Below are 6,836 nucleotides of genomic sequence, written 5' to 3' on the forward strand. Positions count from 1 at the left end.
TTCAGTTGGTTGCTTACTTTTGGCCAGTCTAGATCGGTAGAAGCGTTGTGCATTAGTTGGGTTTAATCTTGCAAGTAAACTAGAACCTCGAATGTTGAGGCTCACAATCTCGCAAAACATCGAGAAATAAGGATGCCGGTCATCCTCCTGCCTCGTCAGCCGCTCGCGATCCCTGGCCATTGGATCGAAGCGCTTGATCAGATCTGGGCCGTCGGATCGAGCCTTCTGATGACCTGGGCCGTCGGATCACAGAGGAGCCCTGTAGCAATGAATAGTTTCACCCCGTTCGTGCGACCGCTCGTCGGTGCCCCCGGGGGCATTTTTGTCATTTCACGCACATGGGTATAAAAGTGGCAGCTCCCGTGGAGATAACCCTAGCCGCCTCACTCCCGCATTATTCCCCCTTGTCTCCTCCTCTCCCACTCGCGCCGCTCCCTATCCTCTTCCTCCTGCCCCGCCTCTCTCTCCCCCACCAAACCCTAGGCTGCGCCCGCCTCGCTGCCTCGCCGCCGGCCGCCGCCGCTCGCCCGGGTACCCATCCATGACCTCACGCCGCCCTCTCCTCTTCCCTCTCGGCCTGTTCGCGCTCACGGAGGCCAACGCGGGCGCGCTGCTCTGGGTGGCGCGCCGCCTCCGCTGCCGGCAGGAGGTGGCCGCGGCGGCCGCCGGCGCAGCCGGGCGACCAGGAGCTCCTCGGCGAGCAATCGTTCCCCTACGAGAAGAAGGTGAGGAGGACACGCCCCTCCATCAAGAGATGGCCAAGGCGGCCGCGCCGCTCTGGGTGGAGGGTCGCCTCCGCCGCCGGCAGGATTGGGCCGCGGCGGCCGTCGCACCCTCGCTCGCGCCTCCGCCCCGCGCCTCCCCCACGCCCAGCTCCTGCCTTGCCGCCGCCTCCTCTCCCCTCCCGCGCGCCTCCTCTCCCCTCCCCTCCCCTCCCCTTGTCGCCGCCTCCTCGGCCAAGGCGCCAAGCAGCAGCGAGCCCCGACATCTCCGCCACCGCGCAGCACAGCGCCGAGCTCGCCGAGCTCCGTTGCGTCCTCTCCTCCCGCCGGATTCGCCGCTCACGGCCACCATCGCTCACCCGCGACCTTGCCCGTGGTTAGGGTTTCGGGTGTTCGTCACCGGTGGCCATGGGGCTGCGCCTCCTCTCTGCATCTGGTCAGTTCATCCCTTGCCCCTCCTTCCTCCTCCTCCTCTTTCTAATCTCTCTCTTATTTTGTAGCAGCAGAGGCAAGGAGCGGGGACGAGCCTCCTCCCATTTACTCTGTGTGTGTGTGTGTGTTCATCTGCTCGAGAACTGGATCCCGAGGGGCAAAGGTGCAACCCTGCAGAGCCGCTTGATCCCAAAATTAAAGGTAATTTAAGGCATGCTTTGGGTCATTTCTGTTGCGTCTCAGATTCGTTGGTGCCATTTTCAGTTTCAGTTACTATTGTTCAGATGTGATTGGCCTGGCAGCAGCTCGGGCCTGCTGAAGAATGAAGACACAACAACAGGGGGAGGGAGATCGGAATGCTTCAGGATCCTGAAATATGATGTTAAACCTGAGCATTTATCCAAACAAGGTTAAGGTCCTGAAGCATTGGATCAGCTCAATCGAAGAACAGTGTCCAGTCGATTATTGAACCTACAAATAACCGTAGCAATTCCACTAGAATTTTGTGTGGTTAAGCCTGGAGTGAGGTATGATTGTTGACATGCTATTGCGTAATTATTTAAGTCAGATTTTTAACTTTTTATATATTCTAATTGTTGCTTTATTATTTATCAACTGAGGCATGCTTATTGTGTGCACTTCTTACTGAAGATGATCCTGGTGTTGTTTGTTTGACAAAATAAAGAGAGGCTTGATGTGCATATTTATCCTTATTTTGTTCAATTATAATGGGATGAAGTTACTTAATTGACTGATAGTTGTTGGTAGTGATAGACAATAGGCAATTTACTAGAGCAGTTCAAGCAAGAATACTTCCAGAATCCATCTTGTGATCTGTTGGTAAATTAGTATTGCAGTTACTAAGCCTTTGTGCATTCCGATACAGCACTACTGAAATGCTGCTTTCTTATGTCCATTTTAAATCCAGTCACTATGGCTGAGCAGGCATCAAGTCAAGCAAAGGGGATTTTATGGTTGCAGCCGAGACCAGTGCTTAGGAGAAATCGACTGGACAGATGAAGTATCCATATACGAGATAAAACCAGTGACAATCCATCTAATACCATGGGTCCACATGATGAGAAGGATATTTGCATACCAGGGAAAGCGTCACATAAGAGGTCATTTTTCTCAGTTTCATAGGTATTACAGAATTGTCTGGGTCGAACTTTATGTTATTCATAGAAAGAAATGCATGAGGCAAAGATTGGTATAACACCCAATAACTGAGAAAAAACACCAGTTCAGGCTTCTAAACTCCACTATTAGAAAGTAGGACCATGAGAGCAAAACAAAGAAACTACGTGTCTATGCTTTTCAAATGCTTTGCAGCCATGTTTCCTCCATGCTTCTACATGATAATTAGGATGCAGGCAACTGTCAAGTACACTAGCTGAACTTAAATACTTGAACTACAACTGAATATATGCATGTCCCACATCAGGCCAGTGCGATCGTCGCCTAGCTAGCCGAATATGTATATGAAACCCTCTTTTTTTTTATAAGAGAATTAAAAATAGCAATCAGTATGAAAGCTATGATGACCTAAATCTAATGTGATTTATGTGCCTACTTCATTCCAGTCTGTACCGTGAAATTCAAGGAACAATCAGAATCAATGTCTCACACCAGATTTATTTGTACCTTTTATCTCACACCAGATCAATGTCTCTGTCACCTAGCCCACCGAGTTAACATGCAAACCTCTTCTTTTATTATAGAAAAGGGAAACCATATGCAGCAGATGCTAGCTAAATTATGTTCGATGCAGTTTAAGCTAATTCATGTGTTTAAGTTGCTTCTCTTCTTATTGTAAAATTTAGGGGACGAAAGTTACTCTGTCTGCACCATGTCAGGAGGGTGCTTTTGGATGTCGACTTCATTTATTTCATATGTAAGGTAAGGATTTAAAGGTCAAACATCTCATGCTTGGTTACTTTTCTGTGTATGTATGTTCCTTGCATGGTTTTGAGTTTCGGAGTTAATGGGGATTAAAATTGTACGTTTTTTGGATTCTGATTCAGTGAGATGCTTAAAGAATGATAATTTTTACTTTCAAACAAATTTGATGCTGACTTGTGATATATTTCTCAGTTTCCTTACCCTTGTGTGTTCGGCTACCTATTCTACAAGTTTTATTGTAGGAAACCTCCATTTATATTACTGAGTAGTTTACTCGATTGAGCAGTTCACTCAATCGAGGTTCAAGTGTTAGGTTATCGTGGCGTATCTTTTAGTTTCTAAAATACACATTGTTTGGTTCAAATAGAGATGTGTAGCAGAGACGTTCAAGCGGAAAATGGCAATTACTAACTACTAAGTAAACAATCCAAATGATGTGCATCATGTAATGAAGGTAAAGCTCTCTATTTCCCAGATTAGGGAACAGGGGAACTTAAGCTTAAGTTAGTTTTGCTCATCACCTGATCCTGCCACCGAGGCCCATGGAGGCACTGTTGCAGGGGCCGCAGCTGCCACCATTCCTGTCCAAGACGTACGATCTCGAAGGCGAGCCGCAGCTGGACGGGGTCATCTCCTGGGGTCCTTCGTCGTGTGGAATCCTTCCACCTTTGACCGGGACGTGCTCCCGCACAACTTCAAGCACAAGAAGTTCTCCAGCTTCGTCAGCCAGCTCAACACCTACGTGTGTATCGTATCACTGTCCAATCCTCTGTTCTCATCTTTCTTTTCTTTTACAATCTCTCACTGGATTATTATTCATGATGCCGTCCTCTGCTGGGGAGGCACTCTGTTTCTGTTTGGTATCTGGCACTCTGTTTCGGATGCTCTATTTTTGGTTTTGTTCCTTCTGGTTTCTGCTGATGTACTCAACCCAAATCTGTTGTGTGTATATATATATATATATACTCTTTGTACTTCCCTTCATACTTTTAGTGAGAGGAGTTGTGGTTTGTAATGCCAATTTGGTGTTTCTTTTGTTAGCGGAATCGTGGTCTGTAATGCCAATTTGGCCTTTCCCGAAAGAACTGGTTTATCTTCATCACTGAAATATTCCTGATTCCTAAGGAGTTGATCCTGTGATGGCAAGCTTAACCATTTGCTGGGATGCGACGCTGCTCGCGCTCAAATGTAAGCTTCGCAATCCAAATGTGTATACGCATTTGTATTTGCACATACTGCAAAATCGTTCTCTCCAATAGCAAAATAAGAACACGACAGCATATTTGGTTGTTTTTTGCTGCTTTGCGCGACCATGCATTCTTCCCAACTCCTCTGTCTGCCTCTTAACAGGATTGGTCTGGTGCAGTTTCACTCCTTGTAATTTATCATTTCTCCATATCGCCATATTTCTCAGAATTTATCGCTGTGTATTTCAAAACTATAAATACCGTAGTGCAACTACTACAGATTCTTTTTAAGGGTACTGAAGACTTTTTTTGGTGGGTAACACTCCTCAGTTTGCTTCCTGTTTTGTACAAGGATTGGAAGAGCAATTTGGTTTAGTCTTTGTTCAGTTATACTCCCTCTATCTTTTTAGAGACTCCAATATGGACTACATATAGAGAAAAATGAGTGAATCTACACTCTAAAATATGCCTGGTAGTAACTTTATGAATGAAACTCCAATTGCAACGAAAGCACCTTATGGTACAGCTCCTAAAGTTCCAGGTCTTGATGAGTTAAGTAGTAGTAGCCATATGTTTGTTAGGTCTAGGACTTATGATGGATGTTACATTTTCTTAATGAAGCCTTCTCACTTGCCAATGCAGGTGAATGATTATCTTTCGAGATATATAGGATTGCTCTAAGATGCTTTATGAGCCCCGAGTGTCGGAAAGATGTGTAGTTTATAGGTAAGTTGCAAGTGAATATCGGAGACCCTTATTTCTTACCGTACATTCTTTTGAGATTGGTATTCATATTATGCTTAAAGCTCAAGCCTTTTCCACCTGAATTATACCTATTGTTACAGGATTAGTTAAAACTCGGTTCTTGGGGTTTACTTAGATGAACTGAAAAGATAGTACAATTTTATCCATAATGTATTCCATCTTCTTTTGCTCCTTTTAATTATACGTCTAGATACATCCATTTCTCCGACAAGTATTTCCGGATGAAGGTTGTATTTTTTTGCCTTTATTTGCATTTTACCCTCAAATAGATGGACATGAATTGATCTGAGTCATAAGTCATCACTGATTGCATAGGAGTAGGCCGGGGTAACAGTGTCCAGTACCACACCCTTTCTTATCAAGTTTCTTACATGTGTTTGTTACATTCATTTCATTTGTATCTCCTCTTCTGTTCTACAATTCCTTTTACTTATGATTTCTTATTATAGTGGTAAATTTTAATTGCTTGGGTTGTTGCTGCTATGAAAATATATTTCTATCTTTTAGGTCTGTTACTTTAGTCTCTCACTTTCTCTCTCTGATTTCATAATGATATGAACTTCTATTATATATGCTGCAAGATTGGAGAGATTCTTTTCAAACTCAACCTGTGTCACGAGCTACTTGGTTACTTCTCATTACTTGGAGGATGCATGGATTGGAGAGATTATGGATGAGGACTGAATTATGTGTAGCTATGATATCTTCTAATTTTGGTCATATGTATCTTACAAGAATTCCAGTATACATTTTGGTCACCTGTATCAGAATAAGGATGCACATTTAATTATTACAACCTCCAAGCCCATCATTTGGAGTTTTATGCAGTTTCTTCTGATGCAAATATTTAGTTCGTTGTGTAATTCTATTGGATCATCATGGATGAGGCCTGAATAATGTATAGACATGATGGATGCTCTTATTCCTTATGACTCATCATCAAAACTGACTATGGTGTGGACTGTGGATAACACTTTTATCATGGGCCACTTACTGGTTTCTAGCTTGTCATGTCGGTCCTTGCAGCAATTTTTTGGTGGGGATATATATGGGTAATGTGGAGAAGTAATTGGCGGCTGTGTTTCCTCCAACATCCAGACTGACAAGAAAAATCCTTGCAGTCAATCTTGCGATTCACAGGAGTAAGAGATTAAAAGTCCTAGACTGGTGGTGAGGATTTGGTGAATCGTGTACATATTATCATATCGATGGCGAAACCGGCAACATTCATATGGTTCATGGCGAAGCCATGGTGTGCACCATGACACTGGATCTGGACGATGCACTGAGAGGCACTAACATTTTACCCTTTTTGGTTGATCGTATAACACTGAAATTGTCTTTCTTTTTGTATGTCATGCTACTTCTCTTATTAAGAATGTACCACTTGCTTCTAATGGCTATAACATGACAAAGCTCTCTTCCTATCAAGTGGCTATAACATGTGAATGTTTCTTTTTAATTTTATTTTGTTATATCCTATTCGAGTAAGTATGATAAACCTGAATTACTACTAACTTGATCATTACTTGCATAACCATAACGTTGGCACCGGCACCCTCGCGCCAAGGCACGTTGCCGATCTAGTACTTTATTGTTAGGGGCTGGCCGCCATGTTTGGTTAGGTCAGCCCGTCCTTGTAAACATTGTGACTGCCTAATAAAGTTTTGTGATGTTTTAAAAGCAATTTCGGTTTCGTTTGTTGGTTTTCTTCCTGTTTTAGGAACATTCTCAAAGTTTCTGTTGGTTTTTTCTTTCTGTTTTGCCTTTTACAATTTTTCCTCTTTTCATCTTTAGGAACCTTCTAAAAGGTTTTTTTCCTAGTGTT

The 6,836-nt window shown here is 43.7% G+C and overlaps 1 long non-coding RNA gene across 13 annotated transcripts; it reads left to right on the top strand.

Annotated features, from left to right (window-relative positions):
• Positions 1-386: 386 nt before the first annotated feature.
• Positions 387-5,957, top strand: LOC119335240. 13 transcript variants are annotated; one of them, XR_005161754.1, is made up of 9 exons: positions 387-1,158; positions 1,226-1,355; positions 1,439-1,681; positions 2,083-2,297; positions 2,978-3,053; positions 3,424-3,510; positions 3,605-4,244; positions 4,886-4,969; positions 5,590-5,957. It is a non-coding gene; the product is annotated as an uncharacterized LOC119335240 (long non-coding RNA). The 13 variants fall into 13 exon arrangements; XR_005161756.1 differs by having other exon boundaries at positions 3,617-4,244; XR_005161746.1 differs by having other exon boundaries at positions 2,978-3,798; positions 4,098-4,244.
• Positions 5,958-6,836: the final 879 nt, after the last annotated feature.

This window comes from Triticum dicoccoides, chromosome 7B (assembly GCF_002162155.2).
Source record: "Triticum dicoccoides isolate Atlit2015 ecotype Zavitan chromosome 7B, WEW_v2.0, whole genome shotgun sequence".
Lineage (NCBI taxonomy): Eukaryota > Viridiplantae > Streptophyta > Magnoliopsida > Poales > Poaceae > Triticum > Triticum dicoccoides.